This window comes from Aphelocoma coerulescens, chromosome 2 (assembly GCF_041296385.1).
Source record: "Aphelocoma coerulescens isolate FSJ_1873_10779 chromosome 2, UR_Acoe_1.0, whole genome shotgun sequence".
In the NCBI taxonomy this organism is placed as follows: domain Eukaryota; kingdom Metazoa; phylum Chordata; class Aves; order Passeriformes; family Corvidae; genus Aphelocoma; species Aphelocoma coerulescens.
Window position 1 is genome coordinate 22,227,952 of NC_091015.1, and position 12,243 is coordinate 22,240,194.

General features: G+C 40.7%; 1 long non-coding RNA gene across 1 annotated transcript; it reads right to left on the reverse strand.

Moving 5' to 3' along the window:
- Positions 1-9,255: 9,255 nt before the first annotated feature.
- Positions 9,256-11,921, reverse strand: LOC138105641 (uncharacterized). Its single transcript, XR_011148587.1, has 3 exons — positions 11,722-11,921; positions 10,815-10,905; positions 9,256-9,456 (listed from the first exon to the last, which is right to left on the reverse strand). It is a non-coding gene; the product is annotated as an uncharacterized lncRNA (long non-coding RNA).
- Positions 11,922-12,243: the final 322 nt, after the last annotated feature.

Here is a 12,243-nt window from a genome sequence, read left to right on the forward strand (position 1 = left end):
AGGATGCTGCCCTAGGTTAATAGACAGCAACCCATCCCATTGATTTAGTCAGTGAGTGCTGCTTACAAATGCTTTAAGTTGGTGTTGCATGTGGTCTGTTTTTCTCTGGGTGTTCACATTTGTAATTAAAATTCATTATAATAATTATCCTTGTCTTGTTTTCATAATGGTTGTGGTGGCTTGACCTTGGCTGGCTGCCAGCTGCCCACCAAATCACTCTCTCAGTGCTCCCTCCATCAACAGGATGGGGGAGAACATAAAAAAAATGGAGAGAGAAAGACAGTGAGATCCCTTAGGAAGTACCATCATAGGCAAAACAGACTGAACTTGAGGAAAATTAATTTAATTTCTTGGCAATTAAACAGAGAAATAAGAACAAATTTGTAATCACTCCCTTCTTTCCACGCTCACTTTCACTCCCAACTCTTCTACCTCCTACTTCCAAGCAATGCAAGGGAATGGGAAAAGGAAGCTGCAGTCTCTGCCACTCCTTCCCTTTCACACTCTTTCCCTGTTCCAGTTACATACAAATTCTCCAAAATGGGTCCTTTCCATGGGCTGCATTTCTGCAAGAACTGCTGCATTCTGGTCCTTTCCATGGGGTGTAGTCCTTCAGGAACAGACTGTGGGTGCCCCAAAGGGCCACAAATGCTGTCAGCATCCCTGCTGCAGTGTGGTCTCTCCAAGGGGTCGCATCTTCCTTTGGGGCACACCCCCCTGCTCCACCACAGGGTCCTTCATGAGCTGCAGGTGGATATCTGCTCTGTGTGCACCTTCAGGGGCTTCAGGGGCACAGCCTTGGCTCACCACAGTCTGCACCATGGGCTGCAAGGGAATCTCTGCTCCAACACCTGCAGCATGTCCTGCTCCTCCTTCTGCACTGACCTTGGTGCCTGCAGAGTGTTTTCTCTCACATATTCTCACTCCTCTCTCCCAGCTGCTGATGTGCAGCATTTTTTACCCTTTCCTAAATATGTAATCACAGAGACACTGCCAGCGTTGTTGATGGACTCAGTTTTGGCCAGCAGTGGGTCCAACTTAGAGCCAGCTGGAACAGGCTCTGTCTGACATAGGGGAAGATCCTGGTGTTCTCTCACAGAGGTCACTTCTGCAGCCTCCCTGCTACCAAAGCTTTACCAGGTAAGCACAAGACAGTGGTACATGTAATACGTTCGACAAAAAAACCCAAACAGCCCCAAAACCCAGCCAAACAAACCAACAAAAAAAAAAGGAAAAAATAAAAAGAAGAAAACTCACCAAACTTGAGAGGATACAGACAGAAGAACTGATTAAAAGGCCTCACTCTCCTGGAAATAACCAGCTTTTTTTAATCTTCTGAACTCCAGCAGTTGTAGACATGGCTTTGTTGATGGCTAAAATAATACTTGATTTGGTATTTGGCTAGTAGATTGTACCAGGAAACTGCAGCAGTCATCTGCAAACTCTTCACGTGGGTCACAGGCACTTCAGGAACACACGTTTTGTAATTGGTAGTGATGGAAACTTCTCCAACTAGCTTCTTCAAAGCTCCTTTCAATTGTCCTTTTCCCCCAGAAAACAACTAATTTTGGCTAAAATTGTGTGAAAATGTAGCAAGATGTTACTGGTTACAGTGGTTGTTACTGAACTCCTGCTGGAAAGGCTTCTACCAGTCCTTCATTCTAATGCTGCCTTTGGAAAAGGAATCTTTTTATTGCTTACCAAGAGGAATGTTGTAATTAAAGGTCTAAGTGCTGTACTTTAGCCTTTGCTTTCCACTGGCAAGAAGAGATAAAGTAGAGCGGTGAAGAAGGCTAACACGGTTAATCTTATCTTCAGTTTAGGCAATGTAGTAATTTATGATGTAGTGAGTAACAGCTGGTCTTGATTTCTCTACTTATACACACTATTTAGGAGCAAACAGCTGGATGGTGCCCAGATGTTGGCAAACAACAATGCCATCATTCTCCCTTCAGCCCTCCACAGCTCTCCAGACTCCTCTTTCTTTCTGCATATCAGTCTCTGTGGTACCAGCACAATTATGGTTTCCCTTTTCCATCACCACATGCAAAGGACAAAGTTCGAAACAGTTAAGGACCGCTCAACCTGCATGGAAGCTGCTTCTAGGTTCCAAAAGATGAAAGTTTGCTTTTCTTAGTAGATTTTTCATCTCAATGTCAGTGGGAATTGGGCAAGTGCTCAAGCACTTTTCTGAGCCAAGGCTTGGATTCATAATTAAATTTGAAGACATTTGTAGCTGCAAGTTGTTAGTTCAGCTTGGAGGACTCCTTGATACTTAAATGCAAACTTTCAGAATAAACTTAGCAAAAAATGCATTTAATGTAATAAATCTTATACAGCCTTTATATTTATAAGTAGATTTTAGGTTGCCTAATCACACTTCAGCATGAGCAGAATGAATTTGCCTGCTGTAGTGCATGCAGGTAGATTGAATGATGTTAATGAAAACAGTCATCAATAAAGGAGGTCTCTTTTAAACTGCTAAATATAATTTTACTAACTGTTTCTAGCAGCTCAATTGATGTTTGTCAGCACTTTTTAATTTGTGTTTAGAAACATGAGTTTCACTGAATAGTTTCACTGTGTGACCCTATGGTTTTCAGAAATCAGTGGGAATGAATGAGGAATCACCTCTTTCTCCAGGCCAGACAGCAGCAGCTGCAGTCAGCAGGGCCACTGTAGCTGCATCCCTCCAGTTATTTTTTTAAAGGTGACTGGCAGGGCACCATCGGAGATGACTTCAGACTCTGGAATAAGCTCTCTCACAGCTTATTCCAAAGCATGCTGAATTTGGTGACCTTCTGGGCATGCTGCAAAGGACATCTCTGACAGGACAGACCTTTCTGGATTTGGCTGGCTAGATTCCTGGTGAATGGATCACCTAATTCTTCTGAGATTCCATTTCACTGTTAATTATGTTAGAGTACCTCAGATCTGAGATAGGCATCTTCTCCATTTTCTCTGTATTTTTGTTGGTTTTTTTTTTTCATTTGTTTTGTTATTTTAAAGTGAATGGGATTATCTTGAGTGTTTTGCTGAATCTCAGTGAAGATAAATATTGTATTATCTATTACTTTAATGTTATTTTGGTACTATATAGAAGAAATTACAGGATAAATTCATTTTGCTTTTTGACGTGGCCCAGAAAAAGTGGTTGTTTTACAAACTTCAAACTTTGTACAAAAGAACAAGAAGAATGTTGCTGTTTATTAAATGCTTGAGGAAGTAGGAGAACTTAAAATCTGAAACCAAGACATTCAAGACACTATTTGCAATTCATATGAAAGAAAACTCAGTACAACATTAAAGTGAGAAAAATAAGAATGAGAAATCAGTATATTAGGCTAGTTAAAAAAGCAGAGAACTTGCTCCTCACATGTAAGCTAATGCCTATTAATACTAACAGTTGGGTAATACTGTTTCTGGTTTTAATTAATGTTCTTCAGGTTTTCACTGCATAGTTTTATCTGTTCTCATAGGTTGTCCTTGGCCCAGATCTCACACTACTTTAAATTTAAATAGAACACAGCAAATTCTTGGTCTGTGATTTTTTTTTTTTTTAAGCTCATTACATTAGTTAGCAAGGGTAAACCTGAAACCCCACAAATTCTTTAAGAGACTGATCCCCCTCCACTCAAGTGAGCACGTCCTGAGTGACATTTAGATACCATTCTTCTACAGGTGCGAGCACCAGCTCTGACCCACATCCTGCATCCCTGAAGCCTTTGGTGTGGGAATCAAATTTTAACACTAAGCTTGCAAATCCCAGTTTGTAATATGTTTTACAAGATCATGTTCATACAGAAAACTCAGGGGAGAAACAGCTCCTTATTTGCTTGTTCACTCTTCTGTTTTCCAAATGTGTAGGCAAGCCAACAGAGGCGAAGAAATAATTCTGTGAGAGTGTGAAACCTCAGGAGCTGTGAAGTGCAAAGATTCTACTACTGCCTTAAGAAATCCCTAAATCACAGGGATTGTAGGGCTGGAAGATTACAAACGGAAATATTGTTATATTCTTCCTCTCTTTTTATTCTCTGGTCATTCATTATCAGCCACTGTCAGAGACAGGATGCACTGAGGTGAACCTTTGATCCGAGCAAGTATGGCCATTTTTGTTCCATCACACTGCGTAAGCAAATGCTGGATATTGCTCTAATACCACCGTACACTGCTGCAGCTGAGCAGATTTTGGAATGGTAACCTTGCTTTTCCATTCCCTATATTGTAGCAAACTTAACCTTCTATCATAATTTGTATATGTTGCTTGAATACATAGTTGGACTCATCACATCACGGGGTATATCTGTTTCTTCTGCTGTATAGGGTTGTGACTGTTCTGGGTAAGAATGGTATTTTTAGTGCACGCTTTCTCTCAACCTGTACTGTAATGTGCCAAGGTCATACTTATTACAAATACGGCATAATACTCCTAAAATACTTTGTGTACATTTGCACACACACAGGCTTTTTGTAGAAAGATTCCTTTGCATAAGTTTGTATAGCATTAGCATGCAACAAATCTTTTGCTTGTGAAATTGCCTTTCCCCTTGCTAGTCATCCTTTTGACACATAAATGATCATTTTGGATTTTTTAATAATAGTGCTGCACCGTTTACTTCAACCTGAACCATTTCACCAAATAATAGTCAACTTTTAACAATCTTCAAAGGTGATTTATAAATGAATAGTTTGAATGTTCTTTGCATCTAGCAGTTTATCCCTTTATTCAGAGTATTTAATTTTGATTCATATGGGGGATTTTTATTTTACTTATTTTTCTCGCTTTAATCCGTTTATCTGCCCACCTGGTACATAATAGGCACTTGTTTGTTGTCAAGGAGGTAACTACAAACTCCAGTATTTCTAAATATAGAGCACACCTCAAAAACACACCTGTGACCACAGCTGACTCCTGGGATCCAGTGCTTAGAAGCCATGAAGTCTTAGCAACACATTGTCACAGTACACAGGATTTGTAACTCTGCAAGGGATTAATGAAGGCCCCTAGAGGTATCAAATGCCAAAAAGGCCTAAGATCTGAACTGACTCATAAGTGTAAAGATCTGAACCAAATTTTGTCCTCACGCTGTCCTACGTTATAGACTATAAGACAATCATCTTTCCTTTAGCTGTCATTGCTTTCAGATCCAAAGTCAATGAAGAAAGTGAACACTGTGGCTTAAGGCATAGCTCTGGTTTTAATAGACAATGTCTGATTTTTTTTTCTAATACTTCAGATTTAAATATATCTATATCTATATATATTTAAGCAAAAAATAATAGAAAAGGGTTTAGAATTGGGTTAATTGGGGATTCACTGCACTCTCCTACTGCTGCTAAGGCAATCTTCTGACTTCCTCTTGTGCTTAGATTTCTTTTCTTGTTCTTGCTATTTGTAAAGGTGCAACCTGCTTTGAGAAGGAAAGAGAATATGTGACCAGGACCTACAGCATGTTTCACAGTGTGCTGAGTCACAATGCTGTCTTTTGTAACAGTGTTGCCTTTGAGACATTCATTTTTTCATCTGCAGTAGTTTTCATGAATAAATTACTTTAAAAAAAACCCCAGTGAATTTGTGAAAAGGTCTTTTTGTGCCCTGTAATTATCTCATAGAATTTAATCTGGGAAAGTACTGCCTAAAATGCGTAAAGCAATGAAGTAGACAATGTTTAACTCATGCTCATTTTTAAAACAATCTGTTTTCTGATACTTAAAATAATGATGAGGTGTATTTTTAATATATTGTGCATTGTCCATGCTTGAATATTCTTTCTCTGACAGGACCATTATTCTACCTAAAACTAGCAGAATGAGGTTTTTTTCACTTGTAAAAAATTAAATTGCTATTTTCTAGCTCCTATAACAAAAGAAAAGGCCCTAGAATTCATCACTTTTTAGACAACAGAGCTCTGTGTGAATTGAAAATTAAAAATAAACAAACCACCCCAGTGAATATCTGCCATGTAAATTTTAATTTGGCACTTTAAAGTCTGGATACATAACTTTCATACTATGAAAACTACCTAATTAAAAGATACCAATTTGTATTACGATAAGTGCTTAGCAAATTGAAGGTTGTACTAGCAGTTCTATTATAACAAGGTAGTTTCAGAAAGTTGTAAGTTAAATTTCCTATATCTTTGAGTGTAAGAATGCAATTTTTTTAAATGCAGGAATAATTATTGAAATCATCTTCAGATGCTGTTAGGTTCTGCCACTTAACTCCATTATGTGACATCATACATCAGTGCTTTTTGGAAGACAATTACTTAATTGGTTGTGGGGACAGTTGAATTCTATTTCCTTCCAGACAAAGATCATTATGCACTCCCTTCTTTGAGCTCCTTTGTTCCACGAGGCTTTTGCATTGAACAAGGATTGACAGAAAGCTGTAACTACATTATAGCTGCTATCATCTACTATCTTATAGCTTATAGGTGCTATCTTCTTTCCCATACCATTTAACTGGCAGTATCAGAAAGGATATCTTCACCATAGAGTCTGGCTCACCTGGGATTTAGCCCACCCAATCTAATTTTTTCTTTAGCTACTGTTAAATTATACAAGCTGAAGGCAGGATAGCATAAACAGAAACAGTTTTCCCATATGTTACGATCCAGTTTAAACCCAGAAAAGCAAAGAAAACTAAGTCTCTGTGCACAAACCAGAAAGAACTTACAAGGTTCAAAATATTCCCAGAAACAAGATTAAAACCAAACGAGATTAAATGTTGATGCCAAAAAATGGATGTATTTTATTTAACAGTAGAGAGGGAAAGAGAAAAGAATGAAAGAAAGAAATAGAGAAAGAAGTGTGCGTGGGGGGCTGGGGGGACAGGGAGAGGTGACAGGCGTTAGGTGGAAGCAGATCACCCATCTGAGGGTCCCAACAACGTCTCGTTGCTGCCCTCCATCTGGTCTGCTGGTGGTGAGGGTCCCCTGTCACCGCCACGCCACGCCACCACACGCTGCCACACACCACCACACGCCACACACCAAAGAGTGCAGATCCCGTGGATTAATATACACTGTGGGCCAGGTGGGAATGCCCACATGTCTCCCCTTGCAGGGGCTAGCTTGACACTGTCCCTTGCAACACTGAGGGTCTGTTGCATCATCTCTGGTGCTCTGGTGCAGGCTCTGGGGACCCCTTTGAGGGGGGCCCCTGTGATGGGCCATGTCACCCCCTCCTGCTGTGGATAAGCTTCCCCTCCACCCCCCCGGGTGAGAACCCCTTAGTTGGGCTCCTCTGCACAGTGGAGCATGGGCAGTTGCCGTGTCTCTGACCAGCGGCTTTTACAAGGTACCCAAAGCCTCTCCTCCCTCCACCGTTTAGTGCAGGGGGAGTGTTCGAGCCTGGCAGCTGATAGCCCTGGGGCTGTGGTCCTCATCTTGGAGGTGTTAAGCTTGTACTCGGTGAATGTCCCCAGCCCTGAGTTGTTACTTTATCTTATCTTCATCAGCGAGCGGTGTAAGGCCTCAGTCAGGGCTCCATTCAGGGTGCGGTAGTCTTCTCTGCAGCTTTCGTAATACAGTTTTAAAAGTCCTTCAAGAAAATGTTTAAGTCATAAACTATAATATTTCAGTCTCTGACACCATATTATAGACATTATTTGTGCAACTTGAAGTCAGAAGATAAGAATTATTCAACATCATCAAAGTTTGTCATTGTAGAGAGGATTTCAATGTCTCGCTAATGTCCATAATGATGAGGTCACTGACTACCTTAAAAGATGTGATCGTTGGAAATTAACATCCACAGAGCCATAAACAAGAAAGTTTTCTATGATGAGTAATAGGTCATAATTTTAGAAACTCAGCCTTCACTTCCACACGGACAATGATGCCCATTAAGACAATATTGTGCAGTTATCATCACTAATCTGTGCTTATGCAAGTAATGCATAGACCACGCAACAAAGAGGAGGAGGCAGACAAAATATTCTGTAAGCAGCTGAGGAAAGTCTCACAATTGCTCGCCTTTGTTCTAATGGGGGACTTAGAGATGTCTGCTGGAAATACAATAGAGCTGAGGCGGGGCAGTCTAGGAGGTTCCTGGAGTGTGTGGAAGGGCCAGAAGGAGTATCTGGAGAACTATAAGCCTGACAGCTTGACCTTGTGCTGGGGAAGGTCATGGAGCAGATCATCTTGAGTGCCACCATGCAGCACGTGCAGGAGAACCAGGGGATCAGGCTCAGCCAGCATGGGTTTGTGAAAGGCAGATCCTGCTTGACAAACCTGATCTCCTTACATGACAAGAGACCTGTGGATGAGGGCAACGCTGTGGATGTGTCTACCTGGACTTCAGTAAAGCCTTGAACACCATTTCTCACAGTATTCTCCTGGAAAAACCAGCTTCTTGTGACATGGGTGGGGGTTTTGTTCACTGGGTAAAAAACTGTCTGGACGCATGGGCCCAGACAATGGTGGTGGAAGATGCTATGTCCAGCTGGTGGCTGGTCACTAGTGGGTTTCCAGGTCTCAGCACTGGGGCCAGTTGTGTTTAATATCTTTATCCATGATCCAGATGAGGTGATCAAGGGCACCCTCAGTCAATTTGCAGATGACACCAAGCTGGGTGGGAGTGTTGATCTGTTGGAGGGTAGGAGGACTCTGCAGAGGGACCTGGAGAGGCTGGATAAAAGTGGCAAGACTAAGGACATGAGGTTCAACAAGACCATGTGCCAGGTCCTACACTTTGACCACAATAACTCCAGTGCTACAGGATGGGGCAGAGTGACTGGAAATTGACCTAGTGGAGAAGGACCTGGAGGTGCTGGTCAATAGTGGCTGAAAATGAGCCAATGTGTGCCCAGGTGGTCAACAAGTCCAATGGCATCTTGGTCTGGATCAGCAACGGTGAGGCCAGCAGGACCAGGGCAATGATTGTCCCCCTGTACTCAGCACTGGTGAGGCCATACCTCGACTACTGCATTCCATTTTGGGCTCCTCAATTCAGGAAGAACATTGAGGTGCTGGAATGTGTCCAGAGAAGGCCAACAGGGCTGGTGAAGGGTCTGGAGCACAGGTTCTGTGAGGAGTGGATGAGGGTACTGGGGTTGTTTAGCCTGGAGAAAAGGAGGCTCAGAAAAACCTTACTGCTCTCCACATCGGCCTGAAAGGAGGTTGTAGTGAGACTGGGGGTTAGTCTATTCTCCCATGTAACAAGACAAGACTCTTGTGAAAAAATATTAGCAATTATGTTTGAATTTTAAAAATATTTTAAACTTATAACCTATTTCACAGACCTGTTGCATGTATTCAGTGGCTTTCAGTAATTAAGTGCAGTGTACAACGACTTAAAATCATCTGTCAAACCCAGTTTAGTTGTTTATTCTATTATTGTCTATTCCTGAGCATGTCACATAATGTGAGGTGATGTGCAAGCACAGAATAAATAAGAGTTCTTGCTCTGAAGTTCCTTCCATTTCCTTGTAACACAGCCACACAAGAGAATCTGCAAGGAAACAATGAGATCACGCTGAATGGCAATGATCTTGGCATACCAGCAACTTAATCTAAATAAAGTTATTTTCCTATGCACTGTGACCAAATTTAGACAAAAGACTGAGGGATGTATTCAGTGAGATACTTCCCTGGAAAACACAGGGAATTGCGATGGTGGTGCAAGTGGTAACATAAAACCACAAATATGTGTTTCAGAAACGCAGGTGGGCACAGTGGTTTTTTTTTTGAATCCAAAGTTTATTGATCTACAAAGTTAAGCATAAATTTCAGCAAATATTTTTGGAAGAGGTAGAATAACAGAGGTCAATAAAAAATATTGAAAAGGTTCATTTGGGCTTTTTAGGTTAAATTCAGAAAAAGATTTAAGAGGCATTCAAGCAACAGAAGTCTTTGTGTTCAGTAATTATGACACATACACTGCAGACCGAGTTTTTCCTCAGTTCACCTCCTAATTGGATGATGAAGGAATAATTCTCTTTTATTCTTTTTTCCTTTGTCTAAAACTGTATTTAACTCTTCTATCAAAATGCAAGGGTTAAACAGAAAGATATCACACCAAGAACATCACATAGACTAATGGCAAAGGCTGTTCCAGCAATGGGATACAGAAGGGTGAAACTGGTGGTCTGTATAGGGTAGGTGTTTCTGTGCTGGAGAAGATTCACAGCCGATGAACTGCTGAGCCTGGGTTTGTAAATACTGTTTAAACCAACTTGTCAGACTAGCCTTTTGTTTTATTAAAATGTCAACCTGGAAGCATAGTCAAGTCAAAATTATTTTCTTCCATTTAAATATGTTGATTATGTTTTGTTTTCTTTAAATTGCTTTACATCAACACTCAACTGAAAGTAGTTGCCTTCTGTTTCACTGAAAACAACAGCCATCTCTTCTTAGAAGTCAACATCATTATAATGTTTCTCATCCATATGATACATAAACAAGATATCAATAATCCATGAGGGCATGGGGAAGGAGGATTTTACTTATGTCTGAGCAGGGAGGTGGACCAGTAGTGGGAAACCAAAAGCTAAAGCTCTGCAAGAAAAAATTGCCTTAATACCAACGTTCCCAAAGGGCATGAGCAAGACAAAGGAAAGGCAGAGGGAAGATCATCGCAATCGTGAGAGTCTGGGTGAGCTGGGTGTTTAATGGGTGAACAAGAAAGGCTGGGCTGACTGCTCGTAGTGGGACTGGTCCATATTTACCTTCAGTCAGTGTGTATGGAACATGGGACAGTTCATGGCTTCCAGTTATGGGCTGGAAGAAGAAGAGGTCTGTGTTCATAGGCTGCCCTTGCATGCTATTGAGTTCAGCTGGACTGAAAAATACCAGTAAGTGGAGACTTACAGAAGCTGCACTGAGAGTTTCTGACTGTTCTTCTGGGCGGTTGTGAGAAGCTCTGGTTAGAGGCATGAGAGATGCTTGAATTTTCAAAGCTCTGCAAAGTAAACATACAGAGCTGGTTACAGCATTTTTAAATTAAAGATTGCTTTAATCTTCAGTGACAGATTTATGAAATATTGCTTTAAATTCTGCTTCATGCTTCACAGCCAACTGAATTTAATTCAGAAACAAAGGCAATTTAAAAGAACCCATAGATTACTTTGGCTACTGAAGATTATAAATTATCCCTAACTAAATTTTGTCAGTAGAGTATGTTGAGATATTTAGATAAAACACGCATTTGACATTTATTGCAGAATGATCCCTTTCCAAGTACTTCAACTCACAAAAGGGGAACATGGGCTGAATTATTATGGGGCTGGGGATCTTTTTGCTGACATAAATGATAATCTCTAAGGATGGAAAGCTTAGACTTTCCTTTTAATTAGTTTTTTGGGTTTTTTTTTTGTTTTTTTTTTTTTTTTTTTTAGTGTGGTGCAGTACCATGCAATCAGAAAGCATTGCATTAAAATTCCAATGTTAAAAATACTGTAAACATGTAAAAATGTATCTTGATGTGGCAGATGCTGTTGCTAAATATATATTTACTAGGATGCAGAAGAAATCTTTCTGATGTAAAAGCAAGAAATCTAAGAAATCTCTTGCTTAAGTTAAATGTTTAGCAATGACTCCTGCCCCAGATTCCTCACAACTCAACAGTTTTTGAACACATAGTCTCAGCAAAATGCTATTTCCAGTCCCAGACTGTTGTGAAGATATATTTGTCAGGGTAGAATTCTGATTTTCACAGTTAATTTTGCTTTCTCACATAGATATCCTCATTATCCCCAAGACTAAACACAAAACTTACTGTGGGAAATGAAGTATTTTTCACCAGCAAAAATGTAACTGTGGCAGATATCAACAGCATGCACCACTATGCATGAGCCAAAAAATCTGTGAGTGACCCTACCCTGAAAACACACACTGTTTTGCTACTAGCTGGTGGGTCTCGACTCTCTGCAAACCACCCTCATGTTCCACATCCAGGTTGCTGGGGTACATGAGGTATATGCCCTGCCCTTGCTGGAGACACGGCTCTGCTTCCCAATTTATCCCACTCGCCCCAGAGCACCTGGAACAGCTTTCTGGAACAGGTGCATGCCATTGGTGTCCTATAGGAGCCATCTGTATCTGTCCATACCTTTTGGCTGGAGACAATAGCTAACCTAGATTTGCTGCTGTCTGGGGCTGCAGAAAGAAGCCTAATGCAGTTAGCAAACTGTTAACAAGCTGTTAGCAAACAAAATTCTCTTATTTTATGAAATGTAATTACATACCCTATTCCTTCTCCTGATCCTTGTTCCTTTAGGCTCAAAACAGAAAAAGAAAA